Source organism: Acinonyx jubatus, chromosome A3, assembly GCF_027475565.1.
Source record: "Acinonyx jubatus isolate Ajub_Pintada_27869175 chromosome A3, VMU_Ajub_asm_v1.0, whole genome shotgun sequence".
In the NCBI taxonomy this organism is placed as follows: Eukaryota; Metazoa; Chordata; class Mammalia; order Carnivora; family Felidae; genus Acinonyx; species Acinonyx jubatus.
Window position 1 is genome coordinate 117,726,628 of NC_069388.1, and position 21,441 is coordinate 117,748,068.

General features: G+C 42.7%; 1 long non-coding RNA gene across 1 annotated transcript; it reads left to right on the forward strand.

The window, feature by feature from the left end:
• Positions 1–6,643: 6,643 nt before the first annotated feature.
• Positions 6,644–20,981, forward strand: LOC128311297 (uncharacterized). The gene is made up of 4 exons (XR_008289632.1): positions 6,644–6,771; positions 6,896–6,973; positions 9,019–9,154; positions 19,853–20,981. It is a non-coding gene; the product is annotated as an uncharacterized LOC128311297 (long non-coding RNA).
• The last annotated feature ends 460 nt before the right edge of the window (positions 20,982–21,441 follow it).

A 21,441-nucleotide genomic window follows, 5' to 3' on the forward strand; every position in this document is an offset into this window, starting at 1 on the left:
GCAATTCTAGTGAAGAGTAGAATTCTTATAATGGACATCTTTGCTGATCTCAGATAATTCATATGGAAATCAAAGGACAAATAGCCTAACCAAATTTGAAGGTGAAAAACAAAGTTGGAAGACAAATATTACCTGACTTAAAAACATTTATAAAGCTGGTTGGGATTCTCTCTCTCTCTCTCTCTCTCTCTCTCTCTGCCCCTCCCCCCATCAAAATAAACATTAAAAAAATAAAAATAAAATCTTTAAAAAATGCATATTACTGAGAACAGCCAACCTGAAAAGTTTGCATACTGTGTGATTCCAACTATGTGACATTCTGGAAAAGGCAAAACAATGGAGACAATAAAAAGATCAGTGGTCAAGGGGAGAGAGAGATGAATAGGTGGAGCAGAGAGGATTTTTATAGCAGTGAAGTCATTCTGTAGGATACTATAATGGTAGATACATGTCCTTACACATTTGTTAAAACCCATAAAAGTTACAACGTTAATGCAAACTATGGACTTTGGGTGGTAATGATGTGTCAATGTAGATTTATTGATTTAAAAAAATGTACCACTCTGGTATAGGGTGCTGATAATTGGGGATGTGTGGAAGCAGAGGGTATACGTTAACTCTCTGTCCTTTCCCTTCAGTTTTGCTGTGAACCTAAAGCTGCTCTTAAAAGTCTATTATAAAATACATGAGTCAAAAACTAATAGAACTGAAAGGAGAGAGAAATCTATCATTGTAGTTAAAGATTTCAATATTTCTCTCTCAATAGAGCAAGTATACAGAAAAGTAAACATATGGAAGACATAAACACCTTTATCAACCAATTTGATGTAATTGACATTTATGGTACACTTCCTCAGCAGCAGAATACACATTTTTTTTTCAAAAGTACGCAGAATATAGGCTATATTTATGGGCTGTAAAACAAGCCTCAGTATATAGTCAGACTGATTCAAGTCACACAAAGTATGTTCTCTGACTATAATGGAATTAAAATAGAAATCCATTAGGAGAAAGATATCTGAAAAGTCTTCAAATATTTGGAAACCAGATAGATATCCCACATGGGTCAAAGAAATCAATCAAAATTAGAAAGTAGTTTGAACTGAATAGAAATTAAAAGACATATCAGAATTGTTGGGATGCTACTAAAGCAGTACTTAGGGGGAAATTCATAGTACTCAACATTTTAAAAAAGAATAAAGTTATCAAATTATTGACAACAGCCTCCATGTTAAGACATTAGACAAAGAATAACAAATTAAACCTAAAATAAGCAAAAGAAATGAAAATGTTTCTATTAAACAATTTTTTTAACGTTTATTTATTTTGAAAGAGAGAGAGAGAGAGAGAGAGCGCTCAAGACAGGGAGGGGCAGAGAGAGAGGGAGACAGAATCCCAAGCAGGCTCTGTGCTGCCCATGGGGCTCAACATGGAGCTCAAAGTAGGGTTTGAAGTGAGACTTGAAGTGGGGCTCAAACTCAAGAACCATGAGATCATGACCTGAGCTGAAACCAAGAGTCTGGTGCTTAACCTACTGAGCCACCCACACACCCTTAAAGATTTTACTTTTAAGCAATCTCTGCACCCAATATGGGACTCAAACTGACAACCCTGAGATCAAGAGTTGCTTGCTCTTCTGACTGAGCTAGCCAGGCACCCCTCCATAATACGCATTTAAGTTTCCTCATGTCTTTGCATGGCTTGATAGCTCATTTCTTATAGCTCTGAATAATATTCTATTGTCTGGATAGACCACAGTTTATTTTGTCCATTTCCCTACTGAAGGGCATTTTGGTTGCTTCCAAGTTTTGGCAATTATGAATAAAGCTGTTATTAACATCACTGTGCAAGTTTTTATGTGGATATAAGTTTTCAGCTCATTTGGGTAAACAGCAAGAAGCATGACCACTGGATTGTGTGGTAACAGTATGTTTAGTTTTGTAGAAATTGTCAAACTGTCTTCCAAAGTGGCTGTACCATTTTGCATTCTCATCACCAATGAGTGAGAGTCCCTGTTGCCTCTCATCCTTGCCAGCATTCAGTGTTGTTAGTGTTTTTTGATTTTTAATGATTCTAATAAGTGTGTAGCAGTGGGGGGCCTGGGTGGCTCAGTTGGTTGAGTGTCCGACTTTGGCTCAGGTCATGACCTCATGGTTCATTAGTTTGAGCCCTGAGTCAGGCTCTGTGCCAGCAGCTCAGAGCCTGGATCCTGCTTCAGATTCTGTGTTTCCCTCTCTCTCTGTCCCTCCCCTGCTCATGTTCTCTCTCTCTCTCTCAAAAATAAATAAACATTAAAAAAAAAAAGTATCTCACTTTTTAAAATATAATTTATTGTCAATTTGGCTAACATACAGTATATACAGTGTGCTCTTGGTTTTGGGGGTAGATTCTCATGATTCATCTCTTACACCCAACACCCAGTGCTCATCCCAATCTCGTTTAATTTGCATGTCCTTTATGACATACGACATTGAGCATCGTTTCATATGCTTATTTGCCATTTGTATGTCTCCTTTGGTGAGGTGTCTGTAAAGCCCTTTGCCCATTTCTTAATCAGATTATTAATTTTCTAATTGTTAAGAGTTCTTTGTATATTTCAGGGTGCTTGGGTGTCTCAGTCAGTTAAGCATCTGACTCTGAATTTCAGCTTAGGTGTTAACCTCACAGTTCCTGAGTTTGAGCCCTGCTTCTCTCTCTGCCCCTCCCCTGCTCATGCTCTCTCTCTCTCTCCCTCTCTCTCTAAATAAATAAACTTAAAAAAAAAGGTCTTTATATATTTTGGATAACATTCCTTTGTCAAGTATGTCTTTTGCAAATATTTTCTCCCAGTTTGTGGCTTGTCTCATCATTCTCTTGACAGTGTCTTTTACAGAACAGAAGTTTTTAATTTTAATTAAGTCCAGATAATAATAATTATTATTTCTTTCATGGATTGTGTCTTTGGTGTTTTATCTAAAAAAGTTGTCATCATACACAAAGTCACCTAGACTTTATCCTATGTCATTTTCTAGGAGTTTTATAGTTTTGTGTTTTACATTTAAGCCTATGATTCATTCTATTTTTATTTTTTTAAGTTTGTTTACTTTGAGAGAGAGAGAGGGAGAAAGAATCCCACGCAGGTTCTGTGATGTGAGCACAGAGCCCGATGCAGAGCTCAAACTCATGAAAGGTGAGGTCATGATCTCAGCTGAAACCAATAGTCAGATGGATGCTAAACTGATTGAGCCACCCAGCAACCCAAGCCTATGATTCATTTTAAATCATGATCCCTGAGTGCCTGTCATTTTAGTATGTGTGACAAAATGGGGAGTTTACACATAAAATACTTCTGCATACTGAAGAACAGTAGTTATTTTGAGAAAAATCATTGGTGTAGTTATTTGAGTGATGAGCCGATCTACCTGCTTTTTTCATGTTTAAGAAATGAGCGAAGGTGGGGCACCTGGGTGGCTCAGTCAGTTAAGTGTCCAACTTTGGCTTGAGTCATGATCTCACAGCTCCTGAGTTTGAGTCCCACATTGGCTCTGTGCTGATAGCTCAGTACTTGGAGCCTGTGGATTGTGTCTCCCTCTCTCTCTGCCCCGTCCCCACTCACCTCTGTCTCTCTGTCTCTCTTTCTCTCTCTCTCATAAATAAATAAAAGTTTTTAAAAAATTACTATTTAAAAAAAGAAATGAATGAAGGTGGTCAAAGGGAAAAAAAGGAAGAAAAATCATTTATGAATATGACAGAAAAACTATGGTTACTCAGATTTGGGAATTTTCTTGAAAATGAACAAATTGAACCTGTCACTTAAGAAAAATAAGTGTATTAGGGTGCCTGACTGGCTCAGTCAGTGGAGAATGCAACTCTTGATTGGGGTCCTGAGTTTAAGCCCCACATTGGGCATAGAGCTTACTTAAAAAAATAATTGAGGGGTACCTGGGTGGCTCAGTTGGTTAAGTGTCTGAATTTGACTCAGGTCTTGATCTCACAGCTCGAGTTCAAGTCCTGCATCAGGCTCTGTGCTGACAGCGTGGAGCCTGCTTGGGATTCTGTCTTGCTCTCTGCCCCTCTCCTGCTTTCTCTCTTTCTTTCAAAATAAAAAAAATAAACTTAAAAAAAGAAAAATCTAAAAAATTAAAAAATATAATTGATGATATTTGTTGACAATGATAAAATTTGAGCTTTTGAGTGAAAGAATTTTGGAAAAAGTATATCTGCCACCATGAGCTTGACAGCTTCCCAAAACTTAAAGACTTCTAAAAAAACCAAAAATACTAAGCTAGCTAGCTAAATATAAATAGACATAGATATACTTGACACTGTATAGTGATATGTGTCAACATTTATAATATCTACATAACCCAGTGAAACAATACTTCACAAATGACAATGATGTCACAAAATTATGAATGGGTAAATGATCCATTCAAAGTGCAAAATAGATCCATAAACTTTAGTGTAATAGAGAATAAAAAGTTTACTGATAATGTAGTTTTATTTATTTATTTTTAAGCAATCTGTATACTCAACGTGGGGCTCAAACTCACAACCCCAAGATTAAGAGTCACATGTTCTACTGACTGAACCAGCCCGGCACCCCAATAATGTGGTTTCAGATTCTCCATTGCAACTAACCATTACAAAACTACCACTTGTTGACTTTTGATGTAGTATCAAAGTAGGATATCCACAGTTATCTAACTTTTATTTAGATACTTCTCTTATCCTTCATGAGGCTGGATTGTTCACGTTCTTCAACCACAACAATTTTTCATGACAAATTTAATGCAGGATCAAATAAAAGAATCCAGCTTTCTATTAACCTTGACATTAAAGACATTGGCAAAAAATATATATATATAAAGTAATGCCATTCTTCTCACTACATTTTTTTTCTTTTCTTTTTTTAGAGGGGCAACCAGAAGTTTCTTTTCTTTTCTTTTTTTTTTTAATTTACATCCAAATTAGTTAGCATATAGTGCAACAATGATTTCAGGAGTAGATTCCTTAGTGCCCCTTACCCATTTAGCCTATCCCCCCCGCCACAAACCCTCCAGTAACCCTCAGTTCTCCATGTTTATGAGTCTCTTCTGTTTTGTCCCTCTCGCTGTTTTTATATTATTTTTGTTTCATCTTCTCACTACATTTAAAATTTTTTTGGAAAATAGTAATTTTGTACAAATGTATATTAACATCAATGAATTTATCTTTTAAAAAGTTATTATGTTTTTAGTTTTGTAATGTTTATTTTTGAGAGAGAGAGAGAGGGAGATACAGAGTGTGAGTTGGGGAGGGGCAGAGTGAGAGGGAGATACAGAATCTGAACCAGGCTCCAGGCTGTGAGCTATCAGCACAGAGCCCAATGCAGGGCTCGAACCCACAAACTGCGAGATCATAACCTGAGCTGAAGTCAGATGCTTAACTGGCTGAGCCTCCAAGATGCCCCTAAAACATTAATATGTTAAGCATTTCTTAATTTTATTTTCTAATATAGTAAATCCTTATAGCAATATATATTAAAGCTCTTTGGGGTCCTCAGTAATGTGTAAGAATGTCAAGGGATCTTGAAACCAAAGAATTTGAAAACCTCGCCCCAGAGAAACAGGCTCAATAGATACTTGGTCTGCCTTCCAAAGATCAAAGAGTTTGAGAAGTCTGTTCTATAACACTCTCCATTATAGTGGACCCATGAACCACATGGGTTTGAACTGCACGAGTACATTTAGATGCTGATTTTTTACAGTACTGTAACAGAATTTTCTGTTCTTTGTGATTTTCTTAACATTTTTTTCTCTGGCTTACTTTATTATAAGAATACAGTATCTAATACATACAGTATGCAAAATATATGTTAATTGACTATGATGTTGGTAAGGTTTTCGGTCAACAGTAGGCAATTAAGTTTTGGGGAATCAAAAGTTAAACGTGAATTTTTGACGGGGAGGGCAGTCAGTGCCCCTAATACTCCCCATTTCCTGCTTCAAGGGTCAGCTGTATATAGTTGGTATCTTAGGAGGCTGATGCCAGGCCCACCTACATTAGGCACCTCCCTCAACCATTGCTAACCAATCCAAAGCCAAAGTTTGTCTGAGAGAGGTAATCAGTATCCTCACACTCAGTGGGGAATCAGGACACCAGTCTTGATATTCTTAACCAACTGAGCCACTCAGGTGCCCCTCCAGTCTTGATATTCTTAACCTCTCCCATACTACCTAGTGTTTCGCTACTGTGCAGTTTTGACACTCAGGTGAGGCAAGATGAGACCCTGCCTTTCTGTTTCTCATTCCCAGCTCGTTCCCACTCTGGTGGAAGGATTTCCTCCTCCATATGTGGCAGGAATCTGTGCTCTCTGTGGCTTATTCTATGGTCACTTCTCTAAAAGGCATTGTTTCTTTTTATGTAGAAAACCTAGTTTAGAATTTCTGAGAAATACCTCTTTATTTTTCAAAAAATTCTGGCTTTCAAGACTATTGTCTCACTGTGAACTTTTAAAAAGTCTAACTTGAAGTGCAAAGCCAAGCCATAATTTCTTTGTTTTAGCCAGAGTTCATCTTTCTCTTCCCTCGGGCAATAAGCTTCAGTCTCATTGTCTGAGGTTGGCAGGATGGGTGGGGGTGGGGGGTTGGGGGAAGAGGATGAGCTACCTGGAAGGGAAAGTACATTATTACCCAATAATTATGGATTGCAGGTGCTCATAAGGTTGAATAAAAAGTTCAAAACACTGAGATCCAGGGTATCGAGTACAGCAAATCTGTGCGTGTATTGGAATAGGAGATTTACCACCAGGTGAGTTGGAGAAAAAACTCCATAGATTTCAAATGTCTTTCTCAGCTCTGCATATGTACATGTATGTTGAATCATAGAGAATTCTTTAGATGCAATTTTAAAGTTCTCTTCTTTTACTTTCAAGAACTGAGGAAATAGGACAGATGGAAAAACAAGGGGAAGGAAGTGTTTTTGAAGCGCCATCAAGAGAAGGAAGAGTTCAGTAAGTGGTCTGACTTCAAATTATATTTCATTTGATGTCAAATTATATTAAAATTATCAAATTTAAAACGGTACAGCTGAAGGGATAAACAAAGGCGTACCAGTATTATGTACTGCTTTCAGTGTACTTGGGAATGAAAAAAGTATTCACCTCTCCTCAATTTATTTGCAAAATGTATATTTAGGCAACTAAATATACAGTTATCTCTAGTGTTGAGTCAATACTTCTCTAGTTTAAAATTTTAATTGTAAATAGTATTATTAGCAATCAAATATTTACTGAGCACCAACCGTGAGTTGAGGATTGGGATGCTGTGGTCCTGGAGGGGAAGAAGGGTGAGAAGATGATGGCACGCTTACTTCATAAGTAGGACAGAGCCTCCCATGTCAGTGTTCAGTGGGCACTGGCCCTTTGTGAAGGGGGAAATCCAGGCACTTCTACTACTTACGGCGACACACCTACATTTGTATCACACACCTACAGTTTATGAAGTGCTTTACAAAACATAACACATTTCATCCTCACTACTCTCCTGTTAGGTAGGGATTATCATGCTTATGTAACATGTGAAAATCTGAGGCTTTGAGGGGATAAAAGGTCCTCAGTCACACAGCTAGTCGGTAGCAGAGTTGGAGCGGAACCCCATTTCCTGAATCCTGGACCCAAGCCCACCGCTGCCTCCCTTCTGAGAAAGGGAGGGCAGGCCCCACCATGACCGTGGCCGCCTGCTTGATTTTGCTCCTTTTCTGGCATTATGATCTCCTGGAGGAATCCCAGGCTCCTCCAGGGGAAAGAAGCTCTACAATTAGACTAAATATAGTCTGGGAGAGGCCGCATCTCATTGGGACTAATTATCCCATCACCCGTCAGAAGAACAAAGAGTGAAGACTTTTCAGGCCTCATCATTTCCATTCCTCTCCCTGGCTTGGGCTTTCATGGGATGGGCCTGGAGACAAATGTGAACAGAAGAGACATGCTGGTGGATTGAGGAATGTCTGGGCTGCCCAGGAAGTGCTTCCCTTTCTAGCATAGTGCTGGCATTTAGAACTGGAAGGAAGCTGGCCTGATGAGAGATCTCTTGCTCCTGGAAATGCCTGGATGGGAGACGTGGGACAAGGAATGGCCCTCGGGACAGTGCAACTTGACAGGCAGTCACATCATATATTGATAACCTACCTTGCAAAGTCCTCCTGTTCTTCCATCTAGCAAACGTTTACTGAGCACATGTGCGAGGCATGTGGGGAGTTTGTTAAATATCATGCTGTAAGGAAACCCGAAGAAACCCTCACTGAGTCCCTAAGAGGTGAATTCAAAACCAAAGTTAGAAAAACTCAAGGGGAGAAAGATACTTTGGTCAAGACATGTGCTTGTACCAGTAAGCTTTGGGGTTGAGTGTCATTACTGAAGACTAATATGTCAAGGGCAAGTTTAAGCCATGAAATACAGTCTCAGGAAGCTTTTGCTAAATTCTTGTTTACATCAAGGAGGTACCATAGCACACCTAGCACCAGCCAGTAACACAAATGTTTAAAGTGAGGAATGATGCTTCATAGAACACACAATTCTGTTAGCCACAAGCATTACAAATAATTCTTATCAATTTGTCACTGGCTGTCATGGATGGCTGTGTGATAGAGGCATAACATCTGCAAGTAAGCCCAGATAAATTGTTTTATCAAAGAATCTGTAACAGCACATCTGTGACAAGTTCCAAGCAAAACACTGCATTGGAAAAAATGCTCGGCACGTTTTAGATCACATGTTTGCACGTTATAAAATCAAATCTCATTTCTTAGAAAAGGTACGTAGCTTGTTCAGCGTATGGGACATGAAATACAGAGTTCAAAGGGTTCACATCATAGTTTGAATCATCATCTAACCAGAGGAGTGGGGACATGCGTGGTACTCACTCGTGGCTATTCAGGCTTTATCAATAACAGTACTGATAATCCGCTAGGATAAGGTGAATGGAAATGGCAAGACAGTCTTGCATTTCATGTGTGCATCCTTCTTCCCTTCCCGATGCATATGCTGTTTCAACACAGGATTCTGCTGCAGAGCCCAGCTGTGAACGAGTCAGGAGCTCCCACCTGTACCCGAAAACCGGAGGAGAGGGAAGTAGGCTAGAACCCAACACAGTGCTTCCGGAAAGCACTTCAGAAGGCAAAGGAGCAAGCTGAGGTGAGGATCTAGGGCTTTTTTTTTTTTTTTTTCAATATATGAAGTTTATTGTCAAATTGGTTTCCATACAACACCCAGTGCTCATCCCAAAAGGTGCCCTCCTCAATACCCATCACCCACCCTCCCCTCCCTCCCACCCCCCATCAACCCTCAGTTTGTTCTCAGTTTTTAAGTCTCTTATGCTTTGGCTCTCTTCCACTCTAACCTCTTTTTTTTTTTCCTTCCCCTCCCCCATGGGTTTCTGTTAAGTTTCTCAGGATCCACATAAGAGTGAAAACATATGGTATCTGTTTCTCTGTAAGGCTTATTTCACTTAGCATAACACTCTCCAGTTCCATCCACATTGCTACAAAGGGCCATATTTCATTCTTTCTCATTGCCATGTAGTACTCCATTGTGTATATAAACCACAATTTCTTTATCCATTCATCAGTTGATGGGATCTAGGGCTTTTTGAAGCTGAGAAGGTTAAGATTGGCCATCTCCATTCTTTCTGGGCTTGTTAACCCCTTAGTTCTTTGGTTTTTCTCCCCTCTCTCTCTCTCTCTCTCTGTGTGTGTGTGTGTGTGTGTGTGTGTGACCCACTCTTGCTCTCGCTCCTTCCTTCATCTCTCCCTCTCCTTCTGGCTTCCTGTTATTTTGCCTCACTCTTCCTTATCCTCTGCTTTGTCCAGAATTGCATTGCTTTGCTGCACAGATATGAGAAAACTACCAGATCAAAAACCAGTCACTCTAGAAGTCTGGGCTGCCTTAAAGACCAAATTGGATTAAGTATGCCCAGACAAGCTTTTAAAACACTTTGAAAAAGAAAGAAAGTCAAATGAACTGAAAAGTTGGGTTCAGTGCCCTTGAGGTAATTTGGATAATTTGCATATCTTGGTGGGGTGTTCAAAGGGTAAAAAAGACAAGGCCTTTTCCAGGAATATTTGTTTGAAAACTTAATTATTTTATTTTTATTTTAGAGAGAGTGTGTGCACAGGAGCAGGGGAGAGGGGCAGAGGGAGAGAGAGAGAGAGAGGGAGAGAGAATCCCAAGCTGGCTCCATGCAGACGTGGGCCTCAGTCCCACGATCCTGAGACCATGACCTGAGCTGAAACTAAGAGTCGATGCTCAACCAACTGAGCCACCCGGGTGCCCCAGAAAACTCATTTCTGTAAGAGAATCAGTCAAATATAACACACAGAATATAGTTATAGTGCTGAGTGCCCTGTAAACAGATTCCCGGGTCCATTCTTTCTGTCCCTGAGAGGCTTATGCTTCTGGATTGAAAAACCCTAAGAACCTTCTCTAACACGGGCAAGTGTCATAGAGCCTGGAACAGAAGGGCTAGTTTTTCTAAGACTTGGAAGGATGAAATGTGTTTCTCTCCCTTTATGGCCCAAAATAACTGATCGTGGACTAAGCAGGTCCCCTCTAGACCCTGGTTTCTCAACATTGGCATATTGAAGTTTCGGGTCAGCTAGTCTGTGCTGGGGGGTGTCCTGTGCATTGTAGCTCAGCAACCCTGACCTCCACCCACTACGTGCCAGTAGCACGCCCCTCACCCCCAGGTTATGACAACAAACATCAGAAAATGGCTTCAGACTTTGCCAGATGTCCCCTGGGCACAAAACTGACCCCTGTTGAGAACCACTCCTTTACGGAGGAGGATGGAATATTCTCTTCCAAAATATACATATAAGATATTAACTTTTAAAAAATGTTTAGGAAAAGAGGATATTTTAGAAGAAATATGATAATACCTTCATAGCTTCCAAGGCATGGCTCCAAGCTGTTATTTCTGCTAAATTATAAGCTTTCAAGGGCAAGAACAATATGCATTTTTCTTATTTATTGCCATAGTCCTAGGATCCAGTATAGTGCCGGGACATAGTAGGTGTTTAATAAGCATTTGGGGGATGAATGCATGATTTATTGAGCAAATGCCGCATGCCAAGCACTCTGGCATGTTCACAACAACACTAATGGGATAGGCGTTAAAGTAAAACTCTATAATAGAGCAAATTCAGGTGTCGCATAATTGTTTTTCTCCTGGGTCCTGACCTTACCCCAGGCTCTTCTTTCAAACGGATGAGCTACAGTTCTTCCGACCTGCCCCTGTGGGAAGGGCCACAACTCCCTCCGGGGAAATGGGGAGGCAGAGAGTGAGTCTCTGTGTCTTCAGTGTTCTCCCAGCCAAATTTCCCTGGGTCCAAAAGACACTCTGGGCGCCAGCTGATGAGGACATTCCTGGAATTATTGCTCCTGTCCTGGGAACTTTAGCCAGACAGCTGCAGGACCCATCTCTGTCCCCATCAATATTTAAACCAGAGTAAACAGTACTCAGATGGCACCAAACCACGGCTGAGACTGGAAAGGACTTAGCTCATGTCTCCAGGACCCCGGAATCCAAGTATTTCATTACTTTCTCGGAATTGTGCCCTTGCGTTTTACAAGCTTGACCTCTTTGTGACCTACTCGTCACCTTCTGGTGGGGTTTTACCGTATCATCCCTATGGTATGTGTGAGGAAACTGAGGCCCTGAGAGATTCAAATCACAAAGCTGCTGTGTGGTGACCCGAGATTCAGACCCGGCAAGGTTGGGCTGCCAGACAAGACGGAGCAGTAAGCACGTACGCTTCCCCAGTGGAGCTGGCGATGGCCGTTTCTGCGTCCCATGTGTTCCCATTCCCTGCATGGTATGGGGTGGTGGGTCCTGTTGTCTATCTTGCGAGCTCAGGAGAGACAGATGGACGAGACCTGGCTGAGAGCCAATAGCCTCTGAGCCATGCCAGGCTGGAGTGCGGCAGACATACCAGGATGAACAGCAGGCAGGACCAGGCTGGCCTGGTAAGAACAGGCAGAGACAAAAATGCAGCGTCCATTGAGGGGAGGAGCAAGGTGAGGCAGAGCCCAGCTGAGGAGCTTGCTCGGCACTTCTGCCGCAGGCCGGACCGCGACGTGGACCCCTGCATCCGAAAATGGGGGAGCAGGATGCCTGCTGTTAGATAAACCAGGAGTCTTGGCAGCTGCCCTGCTAGGGAGCGTGACTGTTAATTACACGCACATACAGTTGTTCGCGGGGAGGAAGCTAGTGTTCTTTACACAGATCCTCTTATTTTTTAGGGCTCTTCCATTCTTTTTTTTTTTTATTTTTTAAGTTTATTTATTTATTTTGAGAGAGAGAGAGCACAAGCAGGGGAAAGGCAGACAGAGAGGGAGAGAGAGAATCCCAAGCAAATTCCTCACTGTCAGTGCAGAGCCTCACGTGGGGCTCGAACTCACGAGAGATCATGATCTGAGCCAAAACCAAGAGTCTGTTGCTTAGCAGACAGAGCTACCCAGGCGCCCCTAGAGCTCTCCGATTCTTTAAAAGGTGTTATGCTTGAGGCAGTTGTGTGGTCATCCGTCAGGCCGTGGATGTGCATCGGTGAGTGGTGCCAGATACTACATACCAGGACCCTGGCTGGTTAGAGAAGCAAGCACACCACCGTTTCTAGCACAGATGGCTGAAGCCACGATGCTTTATTTAGGGGGAGCCATGGGACACATGACTCCATCTTCCTTGACTGGGAACCGCACTGCAGGGGGGAAGCCAGGTCTGCTCTGGGAGATGGAGATGGAACAAAACAAGGAAATAGACCTGAAACACTGTCCAAATGAGCAGGTGGTCCCAGCTGTGAGCCAAGCAGGGTAGGTGCTTCCTGGAGAAGAAAGCAGGTCTGCTTGGCATGAAGAGACCAGAGTGGCAGATGGGGTGATGCCATGGGATGGAGCTCACTGTCTCTCCCCTGCCCCCAAAGGTGGGGCTGCTGTGTGACAGCTGCACGGGCCTGACAGGACATCACTCTGGACTCTGACAACCTTCACATTGCAATGTGCTCTCTTACTTCTGCAGGGGATATGATGTATGAGCAATTGTATGTACTACATCCCATTCCTTCATGGTGTGAACTCATGTCATGTATCACTGTTAAAATTATTTCCTATTATTTCATTAATCCAATTCTGTTGATGCAGGGGAACTCAAATGCTAGGTCTTTCATTCTCATGTATCCTTTAATGCGTGGAAAGTTAGCAGTATATATATATTTTCAAATGTATTCAGGGGTGCCTGGGTGGCTCAGTTGTTTAACGTCTGACTCTTGATTTCAGCTCAGGTCATGATCCCAGGGTTGTGGGATTGAGCCCCGTGTCCGGCTCTATGCTGGGCGGGGAGCCTGTTTGGGATTCTCTTTCTCCCTCTTCGTCTGCCCCTCTCCTACTCATTCTCTCTCTGTCTCTCTCAAAAACATACTGTGAACCCTAAATGTATGCATGCTTGCTTTCAGCAGAGGCACTTAGCTCTGAAGCTGTTATGTTTCCCTTGGGCTGGTTTGAGTCCTACAATTATTTCCCAGCACTGTTAAATTACATATGCCATCAGAGAGTCCACTGTGTCCTTGATTTGCTATAATGGTTAAGGAGGTGAGAAGTGTCAGGTAAGGGCTTTGTGGACAGGCAGGATTTTGTAATGGTGAAGTCTCACCTTCAGCGGGTTGTAACAGGTTGACTAATGGGCCCCTGAGATGTCCACACCCTAATCCATGGAAGTGGTGTTGCTTTACGTGACAGACAAAAGGGCAGACGGACTCTGCAAGTGTGATTAAGTTCAGGAGCTTGAGCTGGGGAAATGCTTCTGGATTATCTGGGTGGGCCCGATGCAATCCCAAGAGTCCTTGTAAGAGGGCGGTACGGGATCCAATGGGTAGAACACGATAGGATGATGGAAGCAGAGGGAAAAAGACAGTGTGATGTGGGCCAAGGACTGAAGGTAGCCTCTAAAAGTTGGAAAGGCAATGAATCCTCTTTGAGAGCCTCCAGAAGAAAACCGCCGTGCAGACCTTGATCTTAGCCCTGTAGAACTCATTTTAGACATCTAACCCCTTGAACTAGATAATGATTATAAAATCATTTTGTGTTGTTTTAAGCCACCAAAGTTTTATACTTTGTTATAGCAGCAATAGGAAACTGATGCATGAATGTTTTCATCTCAACCCACGACAGGAAAATGTATGAATCCTTCTTCTGGTTCCACCTCTTCCATCTGGTTGTAGAGCAGGACTCGATTTGGAAAGGAGGGAATAATGCAGCTGTGTAGGGAAGGAAGGTCACATAAGAGCAGGCATCTGATCTCCTTTTTCTCTAACTGCTAAGTAACATCACATCTTCTGCATCCTGCCTTGCTTTGAAGTCTCTCCTCAGGAAACATGAAAGGGAGCCCCCCCCCATGCCTCTGTGCCTCCAGCTGAGAGGTGCTGCATCGATCTGGAAAGACCAGATTGATCTGGAAAGACCAATCTAAACTAGTCCTGATATTGATTTCCTCGAAGCCAATTGAGGAATCTATAAGGAATAAATGAACAAAGGAATATACACAAGGAATTCAATTAATCACCAAGCACTTACTGAGCACTTTGGATTTGCCAAGAACTGCACTGACACCAGGGAGCCAAAGATAATGAAGCATAGTCCCTGACCTTGAGGAAAGGCAGATGTGTACACAATGAATTATAAAACCATACATAAAATTCTGTAGTAGAAGGATCAAACTTGCCTAGGAAGACGGGGCACAGGGACTAATCCCGATTAGCGGATTAGAGATAACTCCATTTGGGAAATATCTGATCTGGGCTTTGAAGGTTGTACAGGAATTTCACAGAGAAGAAGAAATCCGTGTTCCAGGAAGAGGAGAAAAGTCATGAAAACACATTATTTAGCAGCCTGCAGTCCTGCATCACCCTTCCCTCTTCTTTACTGTTACAAGCCCCTCATGTGGCTCCGCTAACAAAATAACAGTTTCATGGAGAAAGAGCGTAGGTAGGAGTCATGTACAAAGGACCACGGAGACCAGAAATTGGCAATGTGGGGGTGGGGGGTGGGGACAGTTTCCTTCCACACAGAATTACTGGCCTCACATTAGTTGCCACGCAGCCTCCTCTTGGTTCTTTTGGCTCCTCCAAATCTGACACCTTGTCTTAGTCCCTATTCACACACAACCCACAGGGGGTGGAACATTTCACCCTTTATACCTCCGTGGAGCCCACTAAATCACTGTTCAGAAATGCATTTTAAAAACTATGAGCACAAGAAATTTTACAGAAAGAACAGAATTTGGTAAAAGTGTATTTTGCATGTAGCATTTCAACTTCTCTGGCTCTTGTCAGAAAACGTACCAGCGTTAAAAACTAACAAAGTTAGAAAGCTCACTTATCAAAGTGAGATCCCTATCTTGCCACAGACACTAAGAGACAGGAGCTCTGGCTTCAGGTGTTGGCTGGAACAAACAGCATATTCCTTGGGCAGCCTTGAGAGTTCTTAGGCAGTCACCTTAGGTGGGGCCTCTGGTCATCCCTAGGATGTGGCCTCGAGATGTTAGTGTGTTTGTTTGAGACTATGTTAGTGTGTTTGTTTGAGAGTTTCTAGGCCAAGATTGAGGCCTGGTTGAGAACAGGCTCAGAGGAGCCTGGCTGGAGTTTGGTCAAGGAGAGAATGTCACCACTCAGATGCTTGGTGATGACCTTCCAGGGCTTGTCCCTGTCTTCGAGACACTTGGGTCTAGTTGTTATTCTTGGGATCCCAAAGATAAACCTCTCAATAAAGCTTCCTAGTCTCCCAATACATTTTCCTTTATTTAAGCTAACTGGCTGGAGCCCACCCTCAACAGGAAGCAATCCTTAACCAAGACAGATCACATTACCTACGTCAACACAGCCCCATACTTGTCATTTTTAAAGGTTAAATGGTCATTCCTTTTTGTTAATTTACCTTAGTTTGTTTTACAATGACTTAAGTCAATTCTAGTTATTTTTTTTTATGTTTGTTTTTTATTTATTTTGAGAGAGACAGAGAGCAAGCAAGCAGGGGAGGGGCAGAGAGAGAGAGAGAGGGAGAGAGAGGCTCCCAAGCAGGCTCTGCACTGCCAGCGCAGAGCCTGATACCGGGATTGATCTCATAAACTGTGAGATCATGACCTGAGCTAAAATCAAGAGTTGGATGCTTAACCAACTCAGCCACCCAAGCACCTCCATTTCTAGTTTATATATGTATATGTATTTTATTATTGTATTATTTTTTATTTTTTTAAAATTTACATCCAAATTAGTTAGCATCTAGTGCAACAGTGATTTCAGGAGTAGGTTCCTTGATGCCCTGACCCATTTAGCCCATCCCCCCTCCCACCACCCCTCCAGGAACCCTCAGTTTGTTCTCCATATTTATGAGTCTCTTCTGTTTTGTCCCCCTCCCTGTTTTTATATTATTTTGCTTTCCTTCCCTTATGTTCATCTGTTTTGTCTCTTAAAGTCCTCATATGAGTGAAGTCCTATGGTTTTTGTCTTTCTCTGACTGTCCTGTTTTTTTCTAATGTTATTGCTAGAGCTACCATGAACATATGTTAAGAGTTACTTTTTCCTCCTGCCATAAAGTCAACAGGCGTACGGACTTTTGAGCTCCTGTCAGGCTGCCGCCAGATTCCTCTCCAGCTAGATTGCCACCAGCCCCGTTCCAGGGTGTCTGTTCTCCCACAGCCCCCATCTAAACAGGGTTTCATTTTTACGGAGTTTGGTTTGTGTAATGGTACCTTGGAATTGCTTCATTAATATTTTAAAAATTCCTACTGAGGTTCTGTGAGGATTAAATTCGGTTATATGCAGAGACACCCTAGCACAGAGCCTGGCAGGTAGGAAGCTATTATTACTGCTATTCACAGTTATTGAGTACAAAAACGAAGTATTGACTTTATATATTCGTGTTTTTTCTTACGTATTTGTGTTGAGGGTTGTTTCTCTTCTTATCTACACAGGCGTACCTTCTCAGTCTGTGTGCTGCCTCCTGGCTCAGGCCTCAGGCCACTTCTCTTTTCTCGACTCACTCAATAGTGATTTCATTCCATCCCATGTCCTTACTACTCTCCAAATGCTGGCAATGGGCATTTGCCTCTCTAGCCCAGACCCCTCTCCTGTTCTCCACACACATCTAACCACCTGCTCAATGTCTCTGCTCAGATGTGGCATCTCACACTTAGTAACTTCCAAAAGCTGAGCCCCTGCTCCCCACCAAAGCTCTTCCTCCCATGGCCCTTTTCCATCTCAGTGAATGGCAACCAAACCATTCTTGTGCTCGAGTTAAAAACTTTTGAGTCTTCCTTGACTTTTTTTTTCTCTCACTCATTCTCCACATCCCTGGCCTCCAAATCCTTTGGCCATTCTCTTCAAAATATATCCAGAATCCAGCAACTTGTCGCCACCCTGGCCAAGACACCACTGTCTCTCACCTGGAAAAATCAGTCTTCCTACTTGTACACTCATGCACCCCCAGGATCTCAGCTTTGACCTTGGCTCTCCTCCCGCTATGGTCCTGCCTTCATGGTGAATGTACAATGGATGAAGGGGACACTGCTTAGAGTGACGAACCATTTGCAGAAGCTCTCCAGCAGGCTTCCCCTCACTTGGTCATCCCTAAACCAGTCATCAGCAAGAGGATCACTGCACTGACCTGGACTAATCAGGATCACTCCTGAACAGTGCTGGGGACAGGGTTATCTTTTATGACAAGTAGATCCCTGAATAGCAGTGGGGCTCTGTTTGTTGAGGAAGAAATGGGGAACAGATATTGAGTAAATACCCAGACAGAGTCTGTCACAACGTGGGAGGTCAGAGAGTCGATAAGAGAATCCACTTACTTTTCTGAGCTGCTTAGTGTGGGTGGCCCTGGTTCCCCAGGCCTTGGCCATATATAGAGCATCAGAAGTCTGCTCCTGACCAAAGAGGGGATAGGGATGTGGCAGGGAACTTGAATGTATTTCTGCCAACAGTAGGTTCCCACCTTTCTTGGGGGGTCCTTGAATTCAGGTTGATGGAAGAAGGTATATAATAGTGTTAGTATCCTCGGACTATGTGACAAATTACCACACACTTGGGCTTAAAACAACAGAAATTTATCCTCGCTCAGTTCTAGAGCCTGGGAGTCAGAAATCAGGGTGTTAACAGGGCCAGGCTTTCCCAAGGCTCTAGGGGAAAAATCGGCACTGTCAGGGCAGAGCCCGATGCAGGGCTCGAACTCACGAACCGCGAGATCGTGACCTTAGCCGAAGTCAGATGCTTAATGGACCGAGCCCCAGGTATCTCCAAATAAGATCACCTTTTAAGGTCTAGGGGTTAAGACTTCAACAAATCTTTCTGAGGAACATGAGTGAACCCATAAAACTTATATTTAGAGTATTAATTAGAACCTAATTTTTCTTCACTTCTTCCTTTCTGATCTGAATGCCCTTTCTTTTATTTTCTTGCCTGGTTAGAACCTCCAGGCATTTATAAATTTCCCTCTATGTACTGTACTAGCTGCAGCCCATAAATTTTAGTATGTTGTACTAAAGTTTCTTTAGAAACTATTGTGTGTTAAGCCTTGACTTGAATTTGCTTTATCAGTATTAGTAACTGAAATTTCAAAGATAAATATGTATAAAATACATTCCTCACATTTATGTATGTGTGTATTTAAAAATTTTTTAAATGTTTATTTATTTTAGAGAGAGAAAGAGAGAGAGAGAGACCACCAGCAGGGAAGGGGCAGAGAGAGAGGGAGACACAGAATCCAAAGCAGGCTCCAGGCTCTGAGCTGTCAGCACAGAGCCTGACGTGGGGCTCGAACTCATGGGCTGTGAGATCATGACCTGAGCCGAAGTCGACTGCTTAACCTATCGAGCCACCCAGGTGCCCCCTGTATGTATGTATTTATTTATTGAATGTTCCTTACTTTTCAAGAGTAAGAGTTGTTTACTGAAAAGTTTAGTAAACTAGTAGCCATGAACTGAGAGTTATATTGTGTATAGAGAGAGCATAAAGACATTGTGTATTAACGTCCTCTCTTTTCTTTTGGTTGTTCATGCCTGGATTATGTCTTTACCATTGGTGCTAACAGGGCCAAAGCTTGATCCCACTGCATGCATCCTGTCAGTACCCAGATTATAGACCCTGAGCTTAGGGGGAAGCAGCCGCAACAGACCATGTAATCTTAAGACTATGTATGAAATTTGCATTTTTCATTTCAGTGACCACTCTTTTAAGTTTTATCTGCAAGTCAGCAACTTTTTGGCTTCTTACTAGTCTTCATTTTGCAGAACCATTTTTAAGACTCATGGGTAGAATTAACTCAATGATAGAGGGTTTATATTCTTTTCTTTTTTTGTAAGTTTATTTGTTTATTTTGAGAGAAAGAGGGAGAGAAAGTGCAATTGGGGGAAGGGCAGAGAGAGAAGGAGACAGAGAATCCCAAGCAGGATCCACACGGTCAGTGCAGAGCCTGATGCTGGGTTTGAACTCACGAATCCCGACATCATGACCTGAGCCAAAGTCAGATGCTTAACCAACGGAGCCACCCAGGCGCCCCTAGTGTTTATATTCTCCGGCTTCCTAGGGATCAGAAGAGCCAAAGGCCGTAAAGGGAAGCTTCACAATGGCATCGTATCTTCCATCGTTTCCCTTGGAAAAAGATGCTTTTCTTCACCTTCCCCCAGCTTTCTTCTCCATAGCACCCAACATCTCTGTGGCGCTAATGCTCTTCGAGGTCACAGGAATTCCCCTGTGTACACCACGTGGGCTCCCCATCTCCAGCCAAGTCCTCTGAATCTCTAATTACATCCCGGGAACCGGCATTCTCCTTCTGCCCTCTCTCCCCAAGAAAAGATGTCTCTGCTGTCTCACTGAGCTCCCTGCGGGGAAACTGACTCTCAGGTGAGTGTTTCTCTGACTGCGTTTCCTGGCATAGCAACACCACTTCATGCGAGTTCACCCGGGAGTGACCAGCCCCTGGCGTTTCCACCAGGAGGACTTATAGAGTGTTATCACAGCTCCCCTCACCTCACAGGCTGTGAAAGGAGGTTCGCATTTTCAGCCCCGCTTCTCCTTCCATCTATGAACAAGCAGAGAGTGGAAATCTGCCACTGGGAGTAGACCTTGGGATGGGGCCTGAATGTACTCATGGGAGAGCTCAACCAGAATTAGTCCAAATAAAAAGTCAGACTGTCAGCGCTTCCCACCACCCTGCCCAGGGTCATCTGCCCTCTGCGGTGGGCAGAGCTTCTCCCAGACTGCTGCTTGAACAGCTGCTAAGGGGCTGGTCTCCCTCACCTACCCCTGCAGGAGACCATTAGCAAGCTGCTGGGAGCTGGGGCTCCGGTTGCTGAGAACAGGCTGGGCTCAGAGCTGCCAGCCAGCCCATCGATCATGGATTTCACCGGGGTGCTTTCTGACCTTTCAAGGTTAGTGAAGACTCAGCAGTCACATACCGTTCTGTGATTAAATGTCTCAATCCTGAGCACGGTCTATTATTTTGCAATTCAGAGAAGAAAAGGGACAGTACTTAGTAGCAAGGTGGTTTTTAGTGACAGCAACACGATGACACGGTTTAAAAGGTTTTAAAGAAACAAAGATGGTTACAACTCTCACAAGTTCTATTTTTTGCATATTGTTTTGTTTTTTTATATTTGTGTAGCTATGCTGATATTTTCTGCACTTAATAGCACATATTTTTTGTTGAAGTATAGTTGACACGCAACGTTACGTTAGTTTCAGGTATACGACGTGGTGATTTGACATCTCTATACGTTATTCAGGCTCATCACAAGGGTAACTACCATCTGTCACCATGCAACACCATTACTACGTCATTGACTAAATTCCCTATGCTGTACCTTTCACCCACGTGACTTACTCAACTCCGTAACTGGAAACTTGTATCTCCCACTCCCCTTCACCCGTTTTGGCCATCCTCCTCACCGCCCCCCCCCCCCGCCCCTCTGGCAACTACCAGTTTGTTCTATTTATGGGTCTGTTTCTGCTCTTTTTTTTATTCCTGCTTTTCTTCCCATCTGTTTGTTTAGTTGTTTCATTAAGCATTTTTTTTAATGTTTATTTATTTTTGAGAAAGAGAGAGACAGAGCACAAGTGGGGGAGGAGCAGAGAGAGAGGGAGACACAGAGTCTGAAGCAGGCTCCAGGCTCTAACCTCGAACCCACGAGCCGTGAGATCATGACCTGAGGTGAAGTCGGACGCTTAACCGACTGATCCACCCAGGTGCCCCTAGTTGTTTTGTTTCTTAGATTCCACCTATAAGTGTAATTGTGTGGCATTTGTCTTTCTCTGATTTATTTCACTTAGCGTAACACCCATTAGGTCCATCTATGTTGGTAAGATCTCATTCTTTTTTTTTTTCTCATTCATTTTTATGGCTAATATTCCGTTGTATATATACACTGCCTCTTCTTTTTC